The sequence below is a fragment of the Mustela nivalis genome, assembly GCF_964662115.1.
Source record: "Mustela nivalis genome assembly, chromosome: 17".
Lineage (NCBI taxonomy): Eukaryota > Metazoa > Chordata > Mammalia > Carnivora > Mustelidae > Mustela > Mustela nivalis.
In genome coordinates this window covers 28802212-28820571 of record NC_139036.1, presented here as the reverse complement: position 1 = coordinate 28820571, position 18360 = coordinate 28802212, and the positions used below count along the sequence as shown (strand labels likewise).

Below are 18360 nucleotides of genomic sequence, written 5' to 3'. Positions count from 1 at the left end.
AGCCACTGCCTTTGGCTCAGGTCATGATCCCAGGGTCCTGGGATCAAGTTCCTCATGGGCTCCTTGCTGGGCAGGGAGCCTGCTTCTCTCGCTGCCTCTGCCTGCCACTCTACCTGCTTGCGTGTGCGCCCTCGCTCTCTTGCTCTCTCTCTGACAAATAAATGAAATCTTAAAAAATAAACCAAAACTTTAGATTGGTACCATTCTGTTTTATTTATTTATTTATTTATTTTAGGTTTTATTTATTTACTAATTTGGGGCGGGGGAGAGAATGTGTGGGAGGGGGGAGGGGCAGAGGGAGAAGGAGACAGAGAATCCCAGGCCAACTCCCCACCAAAAGCACAGCCTGACTCAGGGCTCTGTCCCACGACCCTGCGATCATGATTCAAGCCAGAATCAAGGATTGGATGCTCAGCCAACTGAGATACCCAGGCTCCCCAGTTCTCTTTGATTTAAATATGATACAAGATATATAGTCTCTTAGAAGATTTGTTTTTAAGCACTAGTTAAATTAGTGAGGCTTCAAGAAAGATGAAACCATAAGTTGGGATGTGAGAGAAAAGGCAGTTTTTTAGTTTTCCCTGCAAGATGTGAGGATATGAAGGAAACATTTGGTTATGTTGTATCTTTTTTTTGTTTGTTTGTTTTTTAAGATTTTATTTGTCAGAGATATCACAAGTAGTCAGAGAGGCAGGCAGAGAGAGGCGGGGAAGCAGGCTCCCTGCTGAGCAGAGAGGGGCTCCATCCCAGGACCCTGGATCATGACCCGAGCTGAAAGCAGAGGCTTAACTCACTGAGCCACCCAGGCATCCCTATGTTGTATCATTGTTGAGATGCCATCTTTTATGTCACTTTTTAAAGTAATTTTTTGAAAAGATTTTGTTTGAGATAGGGAGCACATGGCGGTTGGGTAGAGGCTGGGGAGGGAGGGGCAGATGGACAGGGAGAACCAGACTCCTGTCTGAGCGGGGAGCCCAGTGTTAGATTTGATTCCAGGATCCTGGGATCATGACCTGAGCTAAAGGCAGGTGCTTAACCTGCTGAGCCACCCAGGTGTCCCCATCTTTTATGTCTTATGTACACACTGTTTTCAGTGTGTATGAGTCTTTTTTCAAACTTCTCTTTTTAGTTTTAAACATTTTTTTTTTTTCAGATTTTATTTATTTGATAGAGAGAGACAGTGAGAGAGGGAACACAAGCAGGGGGAGTAGGAGAGGGAGAAGCAGGCTTCCCACTGAGCAGGGAGCCTGATGACCCTGGGATATGACCTGAGCTGAAGGCAGATGCTTAAAGACTGAGCCTCCCAGGTGCCCCTCTTTTTAGTTTCAGTAGGATGGATGAGTAAATAAGCCTGGACAAATCAAGGCTCTTTCATTTTCTTTCTTTTTGAAAATGAACATAAATCTTTATTGTCAACAAAAATATTGTACAAGTTAGGAACGAATTCAGTTGCAAAAGAGAGAACACCTAACTACTTGGCTTATGTAAGAATTGATTTTTCTTGGTAGCAAGGAGTCTGGAGATAGGTAGCCCAATACTGGTGGGTCTGTTCAATAATGTCATCAAGGACTGGTATCTCGGAATTTTCTGTGATGTATCTTTAGCCTTTAGCTTTCATCCACTTGGTCCCCAAGGAGTGTTGCCTTTCTGGATTTCACTCACAATGCAATGAGATAGGAAGAGGAAGGGAGAAAGCAAGAAAGGGTGACCCTTGGATCAGAAAATAGGTTCTTTCCTGGAGACTTTAGCTGACCTATCTTTGGCTATACCAACCAAGAGAAACAAATATTTTTTATGTGGGAGGGAGCATTGCCTCTCTGAACAAAATAAGGCTTCTGGTTTGTAAGAAGAAATAGAGAAGAGACATTAAGTAGGCAATAAGAAGAAGGGGAAATAAATGTCAGGTTGGTAATTAGCGGTATTCACCATATACATTAATACATTTTTAAGAAGTCAAGCAGATAACTGAGATTTAAAATGATGAAAAGCTGCCATCTGAGCACCAAATACTAGATATGCTCTTCAGAGGCATTCCCTTTTAATTCTTTTAACTTAATTTACCTATTTAAAAATTTAAAAGTAGGGCTTCTGGATGGCTCAGCTTGTTAAGTGACTGTCTTCAGCTCAGGTCATGATCCTGGAGTCCTTAGGATCGAGTCCTACATCAGGCTCCCAGCTCCATGGGGAGTCCATGTCTCCCTCTGATCTTCTCCCCTCTCATGCTCTCTCTCTCTCAAATAAATAAATAGTCTTAAAAAAAATAAAATTTAAAAGTAAATAACATGCTGATTCTTGAGTTTTTAATTATTTCAGTTATTTAGTATTAAACTATTGACTTTTTTTTTTTTTTAAAGATTTTATTTATTTATTTGACAGAGAGAGATCACAAGTAGGCAGAGAGGCAGGCAGAGAGAGAGAGAGAGGAGGAAGCAGGGAGCCCGATGTGGGACTCGATCCCAGGACCCTGAGATCATGACCTGAGTCGAAGGCAGCGGCTTAACCCACTGAGCCACCCAGGCGCCCTAAACTATTGACTTTATTAAAAAAGATTTTATTTATTAGAGAGAGAGAGAGTGCAAGCAGGGGGAGAGGGATAGGGAGAGAGAGAATCTCAAGCAAACGCTGTGCTGAGTGTGGAGCCCAAGCGCGTGGAGCCCAACGTGGGCTCTGTCCCATGACCTTGACATCGTGACTTGAGCTGAAATCAAGAGTCAGATGCTTAACCAGCTGAGCTACCAAGGTGCCCCTAAATGTATTGACTTTGATGGTTTAACTAGTTTACATTTCCCCCTCCATGCCAACCACTTGTATATACTCCACTTCCTTTGTTTCTTATCTTGCCAGTAAGTTTATAAGAGTTGGTAAAAACAATACCTGTTGTTTATACTATGATTATGTAAATACTATTTGTAGCCGAGCCATATAGTGTATTAGAATTATGTCCCATTTCCTCTATATCTTTTTGTTTTCTTCAGTGTTACGATTATCTTTTTTCTTTTCACTGAATTATCTGTCTCAGATGTTGGTGAACTACCACTCCACAGGGTAAATATAGCCTGCCATGTGTTTTTGTAAATAAAATCTTACTGTAACACAGCCATTTTCATTAATTTATAGATTATTTTATGCCTGCTTTCATACTTCAGCAGAGTTGAATAGATGTGATAGGACAGATGGACCCATAAAGCCTAAAATCGTTAGCCTATAATATTTACTCTCTGGGTCTGCAGATGAAGTTTGTTGACCTCTGATCTAAGTACCTATTGGTGATTCCTTCCTAGAGGATCTACCAGAAAGAAAATCTCGCCTCTCTACCTTTAAGGAGTTGTGTAATCTGTTGGTTTCTTTTTTCTTTTCTCTCTTCTTAATTAATATCTCTGAGCCCTTCATTCTTCTGTTCCAATTTGGACTGGTTGTTTTATGTATAGGCTTGTCTCACAGCAGTCATCTTGGGAATTCCCTTTGCCTCTCTTTGTTAGATTCCTTATTTCCTAGATCTTATAGATCTCATGTTTGCTCTTTTGGGAGGGGGGCGTCTTACTATTTTGGTAGTGCTCATCCACCAGTAGTTTCCTGAGAAGGGAATACATGACAAGTAATATTTTGGGATCCTGAATATACAAATTACCCCCTTTTCTACTCTTGAGGCTTCTGGGCACTAAAATGGCTGGAAATTCTATTTGTTGTGAGTAGCTATGAAGTGGCAGGCTTTAGTAGATTGATTGGTCAAGGACCAAGCCATTTTATTGGGTGCCTGTTGCCCAACTGTCTGTCTATATGTGTTCTTCCTCTCTTAAAGTTAATCATTTTTCCCAGAGGAGTCCTTCAGGATCCTAACTAGGGAATATAAGCTTGGCTGTCAACATTTAGGGAGCCTACTAGGTAAAGCAGGCTTGTATATTTATATTAGGGAAACACTATACTTCTATGGTATTTAGATTTTCCCTTAATTCTTCTTGTAAATACATCATTTCAGCTGTATTTGATATCTCTTAAGTGTCGAGTTCCTGTTTCATCCAATTTAAAGTGAACGTCTAACTTTTCTACTGATAGGGAATAATGTAAAGAACCTGTCTGCAGGATAGAGAAGTGGATCTAGGAGTCTGACTTAAGAACTTACTCAGGAACTTTCATTCCTTTTGCTTTGGTTGCACCATGCATCCATTTTCAGAAATCTACCAGTATCTTCACTTTTGTGCCTTTCTGGGATTTTGTGGGTTTGATTCAGTTTGCATTTTGGTTTTTTCTCCCTTTGGCTTTATCTACTAAGATAGTTACTATTTTTGCCTTTTTTATTAGCTCGCCAAATTTTGTGGCCGGTATTTGTCTGCTACCTTCACTTGTACCATTCTCTTTTTGATCTTTTGCTGTCTATCTGGAAGGTGTTTCACAGAGAAGTAGAGGTAAATGAATGTGTTCAATGTGCCATGTAAGATACTGGAAGTATCTTTATTTCTCTCCATGAAGGAAGCTTTCTTTTTTCTTTTTTCTTTTTTTTTTTTTAAGATTTTATTTATTTATTTGACAGAGATCACAAGTAGGCAGAGAGGTAGGCATAGAGAGAGAGAGGAGGAAGCTGGCTCCCTGCTGAGCAGAGAGCAAGATGCAGGGCTCCATCTCAGGACCCTGAGATCAAGACCTGAGCCGAAAGCAGAGGCTTTAACCCACTGAGCCACCCAGGCGCCCTGAAAGAAGCTTTCTTAATGGGCTTTTACTAATAGAACATGGAACTTTTCATATTGGGGTTTTCCACGAATCCAGTAGATTCTACTTGTTATTTACTTAGCGTAATTAAACACTAGTGTGTTCCTGTGGGCTGACCCATTTAGAAGGGGAACTAAATTCAAGCTCTGTTTTATTAGAGGCGTGGTACCAGAAATAGTGTATGCTCTTCTGAGTTACTCTTGGAGGATCGTTGTGCTACAAAACTGATTTTATCCAGGACAGATAAATGCTGTTCTCAAATCTTTTTTCATAGGAACTGCCCTCCTACCTCCCCTCCCTTTAGAGAAGCAAGTAGAAAAATCAAGCAGATAAGCCTCTCAACTGCCTTTTTTTTTTTTTTTTTAAGATTTTATTTATTTATTTGACAGAGAGAGATCACAAGTAGGCAGAGAGTCAAGCAGAGAGAGAGAAAGAGAGAGATGAGGAAGCAGGCTCCCTGCCGAGCAGAGAGCCTGATTCGGGACTCAAATCGCAGGACCCTGGGATCATGACCTGAGCCAAAGGCGGAGGCTTCAAACCACTGAGCCACCCAGGCGCCCCTCTCTCAACTGCTTTTTTTTTTTTTTTTTTTTTTTAAGATTTTATTTATTTATTTGACAGAAATCACAAGTAGGCAGAGAGGCAGGCAGAAAGAGAGGAGGAAGCAGGCTCCCCGCTGAGCAGAGAGCCCGATGTGGGACTCTATCCCAGGACCCTGAGATCATGACCTGAGCCAAAGGCAGCGGCTTAACCCACTGAGCCACCCAGGCGCCCCTCAACTGCTTTTAATTATGGTTTGGGACTACATACTTTTCCATTGAATTCAGTGGAATGACAATAGGCATGTAGATAATGACTGGATTATAAATTACATTTCTGTCCCATTATGAGGTGAAACCATTAAGGGCCATATATACTATTTTTTTTTTTTTTTTTTAAAGATTTTATTTATTTATTTGAAAGACGGAGATCACAAGTAGGCAGAGAGGCAGGCAGAGAGAGTGAGAGAGGGAAGCAGGCTTCCTGCAGAGCAGGGAGCCCGATGCGGGGCTCGATCCCAGGACCCTGAGATCATGACCCGAGCCAAAGGCAGCAGCCCAAACCACTGAGCCACCCAGGCGCCCCCATATATACTATTTTTGTTTACTGATCCAGTCATTTTCTGTTGAACTTGCATAAGCTTTTTTTTTTTTTTTTTTTTTTTTTTTTTTTTTAAAGACAGCATATGGGAGTAAGGGAAGGGTGAGAGAGAATCTTAAGCAGGCCCTAGGAGCCTGATACAGGGCTCCATCTCACAACCCTGACTGAGATCGTGACCTGAATTCAAATGAAGAGTCAGATGCTTAATTGATTGAGCCACCCAGATGCCCCAGGAACTTGTTTAAACATTCTTTTTTTTTTAAGATTTTATGTATTTATTTGACAGAGATCACAAGTAGGCAGGGAGAGAGGCAGAGAGAGAGAGGAGGAAGCAGGCTCCCTGCTGAGCAGAGAGTCTGACGCAGGGCTCGATCCCAGGACCCTGAGATCATGACCTGAGCCGAAGGCAGCAGCTTAACCCACTGAGCCACCCAGGCGACCCTTGTTTAAACTTTCTTAAAAAGAATTAATACAGTTGTCTGGGGCAGTGGGTGATTCAGTAGTTAAGCAACCAACTCTTGATTTCAACTCAGGTCATGATCTCAAGGTTAGGAGATTGGCCGCTAAGATTCCACATTAGGCCTCCGTGCCCAGTGGGGAGTCTGAGATTCTCTCTCTCTTCCTTTGCTCCACCCCCCGCTCATGGGCTCTCTTGTGCACGCTCAGTAAATAAATAAGTAAATAAATCTTAAAAAAATAAAATTGTCAAGGAAGGAAGTTGGTACTGTGAACTGGTTTCATTTGAACAAAGGAGAAAATATTTCTGACCTTTTTTTTCTTCTTCCTTCCTTTATCCCCCTTAAATATAGATTATCATCTAATAATGTGGGTTTCAGTGTAGCTAGTTGTCTGATTAACAGTTTTCAGGGACTGAGAGGAAATGGAGTTAAATCTAGTGGTATACCTAGGTTAGATGTAAAGAACCCTTCAACTGTATAGGTAATTAACCACAGAAATTTAAGAAGTTATTACGGTAATTAACACTTAAGAAATTTAAAAGAATTGATTTTAAGTCTGCGATCTTCAGGTATTATTAGAAGAATGACCAGTGTTTTGTCTTAACAGTTTATAGATGTTTTCCTGCAATGTAGGAAACTAAATCAGCTGCAGTTGTTGTGTTTGCTAGTGAAGCCACAGGTAAATGGCTGTAATAAGTACCAATGACTTACTGTAGGTTTTAAGTATTATCTCAGTAAAAAGGCATTAAAAACCTGTGATGTTTGAGTGTACATTGGGGTAAGATTATTTTGAAGAAGAACCCAAGTTTGCGCTTGGCCGGCTTTTTGTCATTTAAATTTATTATAGCAGTTTAGCTGAATGGCCAGTTAAGTTTGTTTATTTAGTAAGAGTTTTAAATGCTTATAGGAAGGTACACAGAGTAGAAAGATATTAATAATGATTTTTTTAAGACTGCTGGTTTATGTCCTCCAGTATGAATTTACATAGGAGGTGTGTTAATTAAGTGGCAGTTGAGATTGTATAGGAAAGTTAGTAGAGGACATTTAATATATAATTTTACTCTGTTCCCTCAACTACAGCTATAGCCATATAGTTAATTTCTGTGGAAAAAAATGTATTGTTCCTTTGGTAAATCTGCTTTGAGTTCTTACTCTACTGTTTAGCCTCAATTTTATTTATTTTTATTATTTTTATTTTTTTTTTAAGATTTTATTTATTTATTTAACAGACAGCGATCACAAGTAGGCAGAGAGGCAGGCAGAGAGAGAAAAAGGGAAGCAGGCTCCCCGCTGGGCAGAGAGCCTGATTGGGGGCTTGATCCCAGGACCCTGGGATCATGACATGAGCTGAAGGCAGAGGCTTTAACCCACTGAGCCACCCAGGCACCCCTAGCCTCAATTTTAAAAGACAGTTTAGGATACCTGTATATCATGTATATATCTGTGTGTATAATCACATGTGTATGCAAATAGGAAAGAATAAATTTTGCTGAATATAACAAAGGAGATTGGATCAAATGTCTGGTTCTGTATTTTTTTTTTTTTTTTTTTAAGATTTTATTTATTAGGGGTGCCTGGGTGGCTTAGTGGGTTAAAGCCTCTGCCTTTGGCTCAGGTCATGATCCCAGGGTTCTGGGATCGAGCCCCGCATCGGGCTCTCTGCTGAGCAGGGAGCCTGCTTCCTCCTCTCTTTCTGCCTGCCTCTCTGCCTACTTGTGATCTCTGTCTGTCAAATAAATAGATAATCTTAAAAAAAAAGATTTTATTTATTAGAGAGTGTGTGTATGTGAGAGAGAGAGAGAGAGATAATGTGTGAGAGGAGAGGAGAGAGAATCTCAAGCAGACTTGCCCTGAACGTGGAGCCCCATATGTGGCTTGATCCCATGACCCTGAGATTATGACCTGAGCCAGAATTGGGCATTGGATGCTTAACTGACTAAGCCATTCAGGTGCCTCAGGTTCTGTATGTTCTGTGCCCTTATTTTGGGTTCTGGAGTTAAGGGTTAAGTGTTAGCAAAGAGTTTGGCCCACAGGAAGAGATTTTGGTCTTGAGGGATGTGGGTGGTAAAGTTCACAGGAAGGAGAGGAGTAATTCCTAAGTATTTATAGAGGTAATTGTAACTAGAATATTAGTGCAAAATAAGGACTTTTAATCCTTGCCTATTTAGTAATTTATTTATTTATTTATTTAAAAGATTTTATTTATTTGACAGATCACAAGTAGGCAGAGAACTAGGCAGAGAGAGAGAGGGGAAGCAGGCTCCCTGCGGAGCAGAGAGCCTGATGACCTGAGCCGAAGGCAGAGGCTTAACCCACTGAGCCACCCAAGCACCCCTATTTATTTTGTTTTTAAGCTCTTGTTTGTTTGACAGAGAAACAACAAGAGAGGGAACACAGGCAGGGGGAGAGGGAGAAGCAGGCTTTCCTCCAAGCAAGGAGCCCAATGGGGGGCTCGAGTCCAGGTGCTGGGATCATGGCCTGAGCCGAAGGTGGACGCTTTAACAACGGAGTCACCCAAGCACCCTTTTTTAAAAAAAATTTTATTTTAATTTTAAAGACGCTTTAGAACTGTGCTGTTCAGGATAGTAGCCACTATTTAAATTTCGATTACTTAAAGAAATAAAATTACATTTCAGTTTCTTAGTTTCACTGTTTACATTTCAAGTTCTCCTGGACTAGTGGCTGTTGTATGGGGTAATGTAGATGTAGAGTATTTCCTTCATAGCCGAAAGTTCTTTTGGATAGTGTTACAGCAGAACCTTTACCCTTAAAATAATACTTTAGGAGCTTTACTAAAGAAGTTGGTCAAGGTTTTTTTTTTTTTAAAGATTTTATTTATTTATCAGAGAGAGAGAGTGGGAGAGAGCGAGCACAGGCAGACAGAATGGCAGGCAGAGGCAGAGGGAGAAGTAGGCTCCCTGCTGAGCAAGGAGCCCAACGTGGGACTCGATCTCAGGACGCTGGGATCATGTCCCGAGCCGAAGGCAGCTGCTTAACCAACTGAGCCACCCAGGCATCCCAAGGTTGTTTTTGTTTTTAAGGCACTAGATGAAAGACTATACTTAAATTTCACCCGTAGAACTGTGTTTATCTTTCACTACACCTTTGGCTTTTACATAGTTCTTTTATCTCTGATATTTTAATTAAATGTGAGCAATACAAGAGCAATTTAAGTTTCCTCTAGTTACATTATGAACCATTTTTATATAGCTTTAGGATTTCCTTTGGTTGGGTCACTTAATACCTCTGAAAACTTGAACTTCTAGGGAAGCTAAGAGCAATCATTATGTTTTCTAAGGACTCATTTTCTTTCTTCTTGCCTTCTAAGGTAGCAATGTACTGTAGAAATACAATGTGAATCACATATGTAATTTAAATCTTCTAGTAGGCACATTAAAAAAGGTAAAACAAAACCCAGCTGAGATAAATATATTTAGCTCAGTATCTAAAATATTTTAGCATGTAATTAATTATGCAAAGATATTAGTGAGATATTTTACTTTTTTTAAATAAGTTTTTTAAGTTTAGTGTATATTGTATACTTAGAGTACATCTCCATTTGATTGCCCGCATTTTATGTGCTCAGTAGTCATATATATATTGGCTGTTGCATTAACAGCATATTCTAGGGCTTCAAGCCCAACTGAGCTTGATATAATATTTATTGGTAAAATATGTTTTCTAACCAGGGCATCTGGGTAGCTTAGTTGATTAAGTGTCTGCCTTTGGCTCAGGTCATGATCTCAGGGTCCTGGGATTGAGCCCTGCTCTCCCTCTCCACCACCACTACCCTGCTTGTGCTCTCATGCGTGTGCTCTCTTTCTCTGTCAAATAAATAAATAAAATCTTAAAAAAAACAACAACGATTTTCTAACTGGTCTTCAAGTCCTCTTGGAATTGTATGCTAATATTCTAAAAGATTTTATTCATCCATTTATTTTAGCGAGTGAGAGCGTGAGTGTGCAGTCACTGGGAAGGTCAGAGGGGGAGGGGAGAGAGAGAGAATCTTTTTTTTTTTTTTTTTTAAAGATTTTATTTATTTATTTGACAGAGATCACAAGCAGGCAGAGAGAGAGGAGGAAGCCGACTCTCTGCTGAGCAGAGAGCCCGATGCGGGGCTCGATCCCAGGACCCTGGGACCATGACCTGAGCCGAAGGCAGAGGCTTTAACCCACTGAGCCACCCAGGCGCCCCGAGAGAGAGAATCTTAAGCAGACTCTATAACTATGAAGAGCCCAGTGTCAGGCTTTATCCTATGACCCTGAGACCACCACTGGAGCTGAAACTAAGAGTCAGATGCTCAACTGACTTGAGTCACACACGCACCCTGTATGCTAAATTTTGAGTGTGATCTAGGCTCTAAAAGATATGGGAAACCTTCACCTTGTCTCAGGGTTCCCACTATTTGCCCAGTTGGGCATAGTTGCTGTCTTTTTTTTTGCCTCTCTGCAGCCTATGTTGGTTTGTTGTTAACGTCTTAACAAGATTATTATGCATCCTATTTTCTGAAACCTTAAGTGATGATATAATAATACTTATGAACCATGACATTTCTTTGATGCTTGAGTCATGAGGATTTGCATGATCAGTTGTCTACATTCTCATGCTTTCCAGAAACATTTATGAGAAAAATTAAGTGCTAAAGCTTCTTTCTTTTTTTCCTCTCTGTTAAGCTTTTCTTACTGTCATTTCTTACATGATTTTTGCCATAGACTCCTATAAAATTTGTCCTTTTGAACTATTGGTTTTAGATATGAATAATAATAGGGAAGTTTTGTTTCTGAAGGGGAGAAGGTAGTGAGAAACCTTCGCTTAAGCAGAACTGGGCAGGCTCTGTTTAGAATTAGGGCTTAACATTAACTCATTTCTTACAACTTTGTACCTCCAGTTTTACAGTTGGTAAATCTAAAGCACAGAGAGGCTAAGTCATTTATCCAAGGTTATATAGCTTGCTAATAATGTTGGAGTAGGATTATAGGGCATGAAAAATGAAACAGATTTTGGACCCTGTAGACCAACTGTACCTTCTTTTCCTACATCTTTTTTTTTTAAAAAAGATTGTAATTTTTTGAGAGAGAGAAAGGGAGTATGCATGCCCACACATGACTGGGGGAAGGGGCACGGGAGGGGCAAAAAGTAGGCTTCCCCCAGAGCAGAAAGCCCAGTCTCTGACCAGGGCCTGGGATGACCTGAGCCAAAGGCCGATGCTTACCCAACTGAACCACTAGGTGTCCTCTGCCTACATCTTTTTAAAGTGATAGAAAGTAGTAAAACAGAATTCTTAAAAAGTTTCTTATATTGGGGAAATACAGAAATATAAAGAGTACTTGCAGAATACTTGAAGCCTGTAAGCCAGAATATCATTCCTTTTTAAGGATTCTTTACTGTGTAGTTTAATATGTTCACTCAGTGAGCAGAAGTATATCCAAAATTCACAGATGAGGTGTTCTTCTGGATTTTAATAAAGGTCTCTTATTCATGGAGGTATGTTCAGAATACCTAATGGTGAAGTTAATAACTATAAATTTAAAAAATAAAAATGTTATGAGAGGTACAGAAATATAGATGAATGCAGTAGTAAAACTTGTTGGGATGTGGAATACTGTTGAGATTCAAAAATACTGTTACCTTTTTTAAAATTTTGGAGTAGAAGTCTAAGCTTTGGAATTTTAAAGAGATCTCCAGGTGATTGTGATAAAAAAGAGGTTCAGAAACTATTGAAATTAATGGGATCATATACCATTTTTCCTTATGTTCAGTGGCATTAAGTATATTCACCTTGTTGTCCAGCTATCACCACTATATACAGAACCTTTTTTTATCATCCCACATTGAAAATCTGTCCATTTAAGAACTCCTTATTTTTCCTTTCTTTCAGCTGCTGGTAACCACTATTCTACCTTGTGTCTGAATTTGTTTTGTTTACTTTATATAACTGGAGTTAACATAGTATTTGTCCTTTTGTGTCTGGCATGTTTCATTTAGCATAATGTTCTAAGGTTCTCATTCTTGTTATAGTACACACCGCAATTTCAATTCTTTTTTTCATTTTTGCGGGTGGGGAGGGGCAGAGGGAGAGGGAAAGAGAATGCCAAGCAGGTTCCACACCCAGCACAGAGCCCTGGCATGGAGCCTGACACAGGGCTCTCTATCTCACAACTCCAAGATCATGACCTGAGCTGAAATCAAGAGTTGGACACCTAAGCAACTGACTTATCTAGAGGACCCATAATTTCATTTCTTTTTAAGGGTGAATAATATTCCATTGTATTTTTATAGCACATCTTGTTTATATATTCATTGGTCAGTAGATGATTGGGTTTTTCCATTCTTTGTTATGAATAATGCTCTTTTATATATTGATGTGCGAATTTCTTTCAGATCCCTGCTTTTTGTTCTTTCGGGAATATATCTAGAAGTGGAATTGTTGGATCATATAGTAACTCTGTGTTTGATTTTTTATTTTCTTTTTTAAGGAATTGCCATACTTCTTCATAGTAGCTGCACTATTTTACATTCCCACTAGGAGGGTTCCAGCTTTTCCACATCTTCACCAACACTTGTTTTCTAAAATGTTTTATTTAATATTAGTCAATTCTATGGGTTGAAATGGTATATCATAGTTACGATTTGCATTTCCTTACTGATCAGTGTTGAGCATCTTTTCATGTGCTTGGTGGTCATTTGTATATCTTCTTTGGAGAAATATGTGTTTAAGTCCTTTGTCCATTTTGGTTCGGATGACTACAGTTTTTGTTTTGTTTTTGAGAGAGAAAATGCTCTAGCAGCGTTTGGTGATTGAGGGAGAGGGAGAGAGAATCTTAAGCAGGTTCAACGCCTAACATAGAGCCTGAGACAGGGATCTCATGACACTGAGATCTTGACCTGTGCTGAAACAAAGAATCACACACTGAACCAACCAAGCCAGGCAGGGGCTCCAGGAAGACTAGGGTTTTAAGTCAGCATTGTCTTTAGTTTTATGATTTAAGACAAGGCCTATAACTTCTTTGTGCCTTGAGTTCCCTAACAGCAAAATGGGATATCATCTTTCTGTATCTACCTAACAGAAGTACTAAAAATAAATTAGATATGGCCCCTGCTCAAGCAGTATACATATTAAACCTCTGTATGCATAATTGGGTTCTTACAAAACCCCTTAGAGATATACTTTTCGCTTTACGTCAGCCGAATTTTTCTGATTTAAAAGTTATGATGGCACTTATTTGTGGAACATAAGGAATAGCATGGAGGACATTAGGAGACAGAAGGGGAAAATGAAGAGGGGAAATCAGAGTTGGAGATGTACCATGAGAGACTATGGACTTGGGGAATCAAACTAAGGGTTTTAGAGGGAGGGGGGTATGGAGAAATGGGGGGATGGGTAGGCTGGGTGAAAGGTGTTAAGGGAGGGCACGTATTGCATGGAACACTGGGTGTCATATGCAAAGATTGAGTCATGGAACACTATGTAAAAAACTTATGATGTACTGTATGGTGACTAACATAATAAAAAATATTAAAAAACATTTCAGTATACAGTAAAAAAATAATAAAACAGATGTTACTATGGTCAAATACTCATCGGACATATGGAAAGGTTATATTGGACCTTCATCTTAATGGACCACAGTGTTATATATACCAGATTATATTTATTTTCCTAAATATTTCCTAAATAATATTTACTAACTAATGTACTTTAAAATATATTTTCCAAATTATAATCTTTTTACGAAAATTTTTAGTCACATTATTTGCTTTTTATGTCATGGCAAAAATCTATTTTGAATATCCTTTTTAATTCTCGTTTAATATTTTACATATGAAATGATACAGTTGGAAACTGTATTTTTAAGAACTATACTTCACTGATTAAAAGCAGTAAATATGAAGATACAAGATTCAGGTTTCCTAGCCTCTTTGTCTTAAAGATAAAGAACATGAGACTGTTTTAGGTGGTTGCTTATACTTGCAAATGTTCTTGGAAATATTTGCAATTCAGATTTTAAACCGAATAAGCACACAGCACTCATAATCATTTTTATAGAATACTTGATCCCTAAAACCAAGTTAAAATTTCTCTGTGTAATAGATTATTCTTACGGAGTGACTTTTTAATAAATGTTTTCTTTTGACATAAGTATTTTTAGTTAGTAATTCCTCTTTAAACTCTGAATTTTCCCCTTTATTGAGAAATATTTGTCTTCTGAAGTTTCCTACCATTGTGATGGTAAGAAATACATAGTCATTCTGACCAGCTGAATATGAATTTTTCTTAACTACCTTCTTTTTGTTGTTCAGAGAAAGAAATGCTTTGAAAATTGATTTCTGCTTGTTTTATGTCAATACATAAAATGGGCTTATCCCTCCCAGAAATTAAACATTAGTGGTTTGCTAAGGCAAAAGTACTATTTAGGAATTATATATTTATATGCTCTATTACTCAACCTTAACAATTACAGAAGAACTGTGTCAGAAAAGAGGACATTCAAAAAAAGATAAGTACAAATATGACTATGCATTTCCACATATAGTAACAAAACTTTTGCATATATGCTTGTTTACTTTAGATGCCTTCTTTGAGAAAAATCTATGGAGGCTTAGGAGTAATATTTGAAAATCCTGATGTTTCAGCTGGTACATGTATTTTTAACAAAGGGTATTAGAATCACACTCTTGATTTTTTTTTTTTTTCCCTTGAAGCTGTTATATATAGGCCATACCATCACTTTGTTGAGAAATAGTATTATTTTCTAGCCTACAGGCTGACTGTATTCTCTCTAAATTATGCTTATAAACCAGGTTTTTTTCTTAGTTCATCTCTTTTTCTTTTTAGTACCTATCAAATATAACTGGTAATAATCAAATTATATTTTGACTTGATCTTTGTTCTCCAACTCTGTAAATTCATTAGGCACATTTTCTGCTTACTAGATTATTTCAGGAAACCGTTCTTTTTTTTTTTTTTTTTCTTATAAAGATGTTATTTATTAGAGAGAGTATGAGCTGGGGAAGGGGCAGAAGGAGAGGGAGAAGCAGACTCCTAGCCAAGCAGGGAACCCAGTGCAGGGTTTGATCCCAGGACCTGAGCCGGAGGAAGACACTTAACCTACTGAGCCATCTAGGAGCCCCTTCAGGCAACTGTTCTATGATGTATTTCTCCATTATATAACAGGGGTCACAATATAATAATTTCCTCATCACTTTTTAGTGTCTTATGTTCCTTGCTATCAATCATCAGGTCCCCAAACCAGTGCCACATACTTAGATTTTTGTCATGGTAGATCTTTTTTTGCTATTTTCCATATTGGCCACTATTGTGTAACAAAGTCCTACCAAAACATGGAGGCTTAACACAGCAGTTATATATTCTCATTAATGTATCTGCTGGTCAGCTGGGGTTTAGCTAATTTAGTCCACATTGTAAACTGTAGGTGAGTAAAGGTATATTTCATATGATTCTTGTGGCAATGAAAGAAGCATTGGAAGGCAATCCAGATTGTATAAGTTTTAAGCTTCTGCTTGGCCAAAGCAAGTCACAAAGCAAGCCTGAGTCAAGGTTGGGGAAATATATTTCACCTCTAATGGGAGAAACTGCAGAGTTACATCTAAGAGCCTTAATGAAGAGAGGGTGAGCAAAACGTAATTACAAAGCTACAGTAATCAAACAGTATGGTACAAACATACAGATCAGGTAGGCCAATGGAGTAGAAAGTCCAGAAATCAGTGTGGAAGAAAATGTTTGCAAATTATATATCTGATAAGGGGTAATATCTAGCATGTGCAAATAACTACAACTCAACAACAAAGTCAAGTAGCCCAATTTAAAATTGGGTGAAAGACTTGAAAAGATTTCTTCAGCGATTATAGGGATGGTCAATAGCATATAAAAAGATGGTCAATATCACTAATCAGAGAAATGCAAGTCATATCTGTTAGGATGGCTACTATCAAAAAAAAAAAAGAAAGCTAACAAGTATTAGGATAGAGAAATTGGAACCCTTATTCATTGTTGATGGGATTGTTAAATGATATAACCACTGTGGAATACATTTATGGAGGTTCCTCAAAAAGTTAAAAATAGAACTACCATATAATCCAGCAGTCCTGCTTCTAAGAGAATTGAAAGGATCCTTTTTGTTTTCGTTTTTGAGTTTTTATTTAAATTCTAGTTAGTTAACATATAGTGTAATACTATTTTCAGAAGTGTACTTTAGTGTTTCATCACATTAACACTCAGTACTTATCACAAGTGCCCTCCTTAATACCCATCACCCACTTAGCCCATCCCCCTCCTCACCACCCCTCCAGCAATCTTCAGTTTGTTCTCTGTAGTTAAGAGTCTTTTTTATGGTTTGCCTCTCTACCTTTAATATGTTCTGCTTTTTAAACTCCCCATGTGACCGAAATTGTGGGTATTTGTCTTTCCCTGACTTATTAGCATAATATACTCTAGCTCCATCCACCTCGTTGCAAAGGGCAAGATTTCATTCAGTTTTATGGCTGAGTAATAGATTCCATTGTGTATGTATACTACAACTTTATCCACTCACAGTTGATGGATTTGGGGCTCTTTTCATAATTGGCTATTATTGATAATGCTGCTGTAAACATCAGGTTGTGTGTATCCCTTTGAATCAGTTTTTGTATTTTTTTTGTCCTTTGGCTAAATACCTAGGAGTATGTTTGCTGGGTCATAGGATAGCTGAATTTCTAACTTTTTGAGGAACCTCCATGCTGTTTTCCAGAGTGGCTGTACCAGTTTCCATTCCCACCAATAGTGTAAGAAACTTCCCCTTTCTCGGCATCCTCACCAGCACCCATTGTTTCTTGTGTTGTTACTTTTAGCCATTCTGACTGGTGTGAGGTGGCATCCCACTGTAGTTTTGTTTCTATTTCCCTGATGTTTAGTGATGTTGAGCATCTTTTCCTGTGTCTGTTAGCCATCTAGATGTCTTCTTTGGAAAAGTTTGTTCTTGTTTGTTTTCTGCCCATTTCTTAACTGGATTGTTTGTTTTTTGGGTGTTCAGTTTGATTAGTTAAACAATGTGAAGGGGCACCTGGGTGCATCAGTGGGTTCTGCCTTCAGCCCAGGTCATGATCTCAGGGTCCTGGGATCGAGCCCCTCGTTGGGCTCTCTGTTCGGCAGGAAGCTTGCTTCCCCCTCTCTCTCTGCCTGCCTCTCTGCCTACTTGTGATCTCTCTGTCAAATAAATAAATAAAACCTTAAAAAAAATCAATTTCATAAAAAAAATCAGTTTCAAAACAATGTGAATATACTTAACATTACTGAACAATACACTTAAAAATGATTAAGATGGTAAATTTTATGTTGTGTTTTTTACCATGGTTAAAGAAATGAGAAAGAAGGGGGTGAAGAATTGGAACCAATAACTCAATTTTCTACCAATATTAAAGTTATAATTCTTTTTATTAAGGAATTTACAACTTGGCAGGGAAGTTCAATTAGTTAAATAAATAAGTGTGATGATAAATATTAGGGTAAACATAGAGTATTATGGGAGCACGGAGATAAAGTGTTAAAGTGGGGTGCCTGGCTGGTTTAAGCATCTAACTCTTGATTTTGGCTCTCATGAGTTCTGAGATCAAGCCTGGGAAGGACTTCTCACTCAGTGGGGAGTCAGCTTGAAAGATTCTTTCTCCCTCTGCCCCCTCTTCACATTCCCTTGGGCTCTCCCTCTCTCTAAAATAAATAAATCTTTTAAAAAAAAAAAAAAGGAGTGTTGAAGAATGCTTAAGAAGTGGGGAGGAATTTGTAGTAAACAAAAGAAGGAGTTCTTGGACTAAGTACCTCTGCCTGGAAAGATTAGCAAGGATCAGATAACAAAGGGTCTAAAGTGCTATACTATGGGATTTTCGTTGTTTTTTGTGGGCGTTGGGCAACTGTTGATTTTGAGCCACCAGTTACATGATCAGAATTAATTTTTAAAAAGATGCCTGTCGGGGCACCTGGGTGGCTCAGTGGGTTAAAGCCTCTGCCTTCGACTCGGGTCATGATCTGGGGTCATGATCTCGGGGTCCTGGGATCGAGCCCCGC

At 38.7% G+C, this 18360-nt stretch overlaps 1 protein-coding gene across 2 annotated transcripts in view; it reads left to right on the top strand.

Moving 5' to 3' along the window:
* MED13 (mediator complex subunit 13) overlaps positions 1-18360 on the top strand; it is a 105160-nt gene that overhangs the window by 12288 nt on the left and 74512 nt on the right. The window lies entirely within an intron of this gene.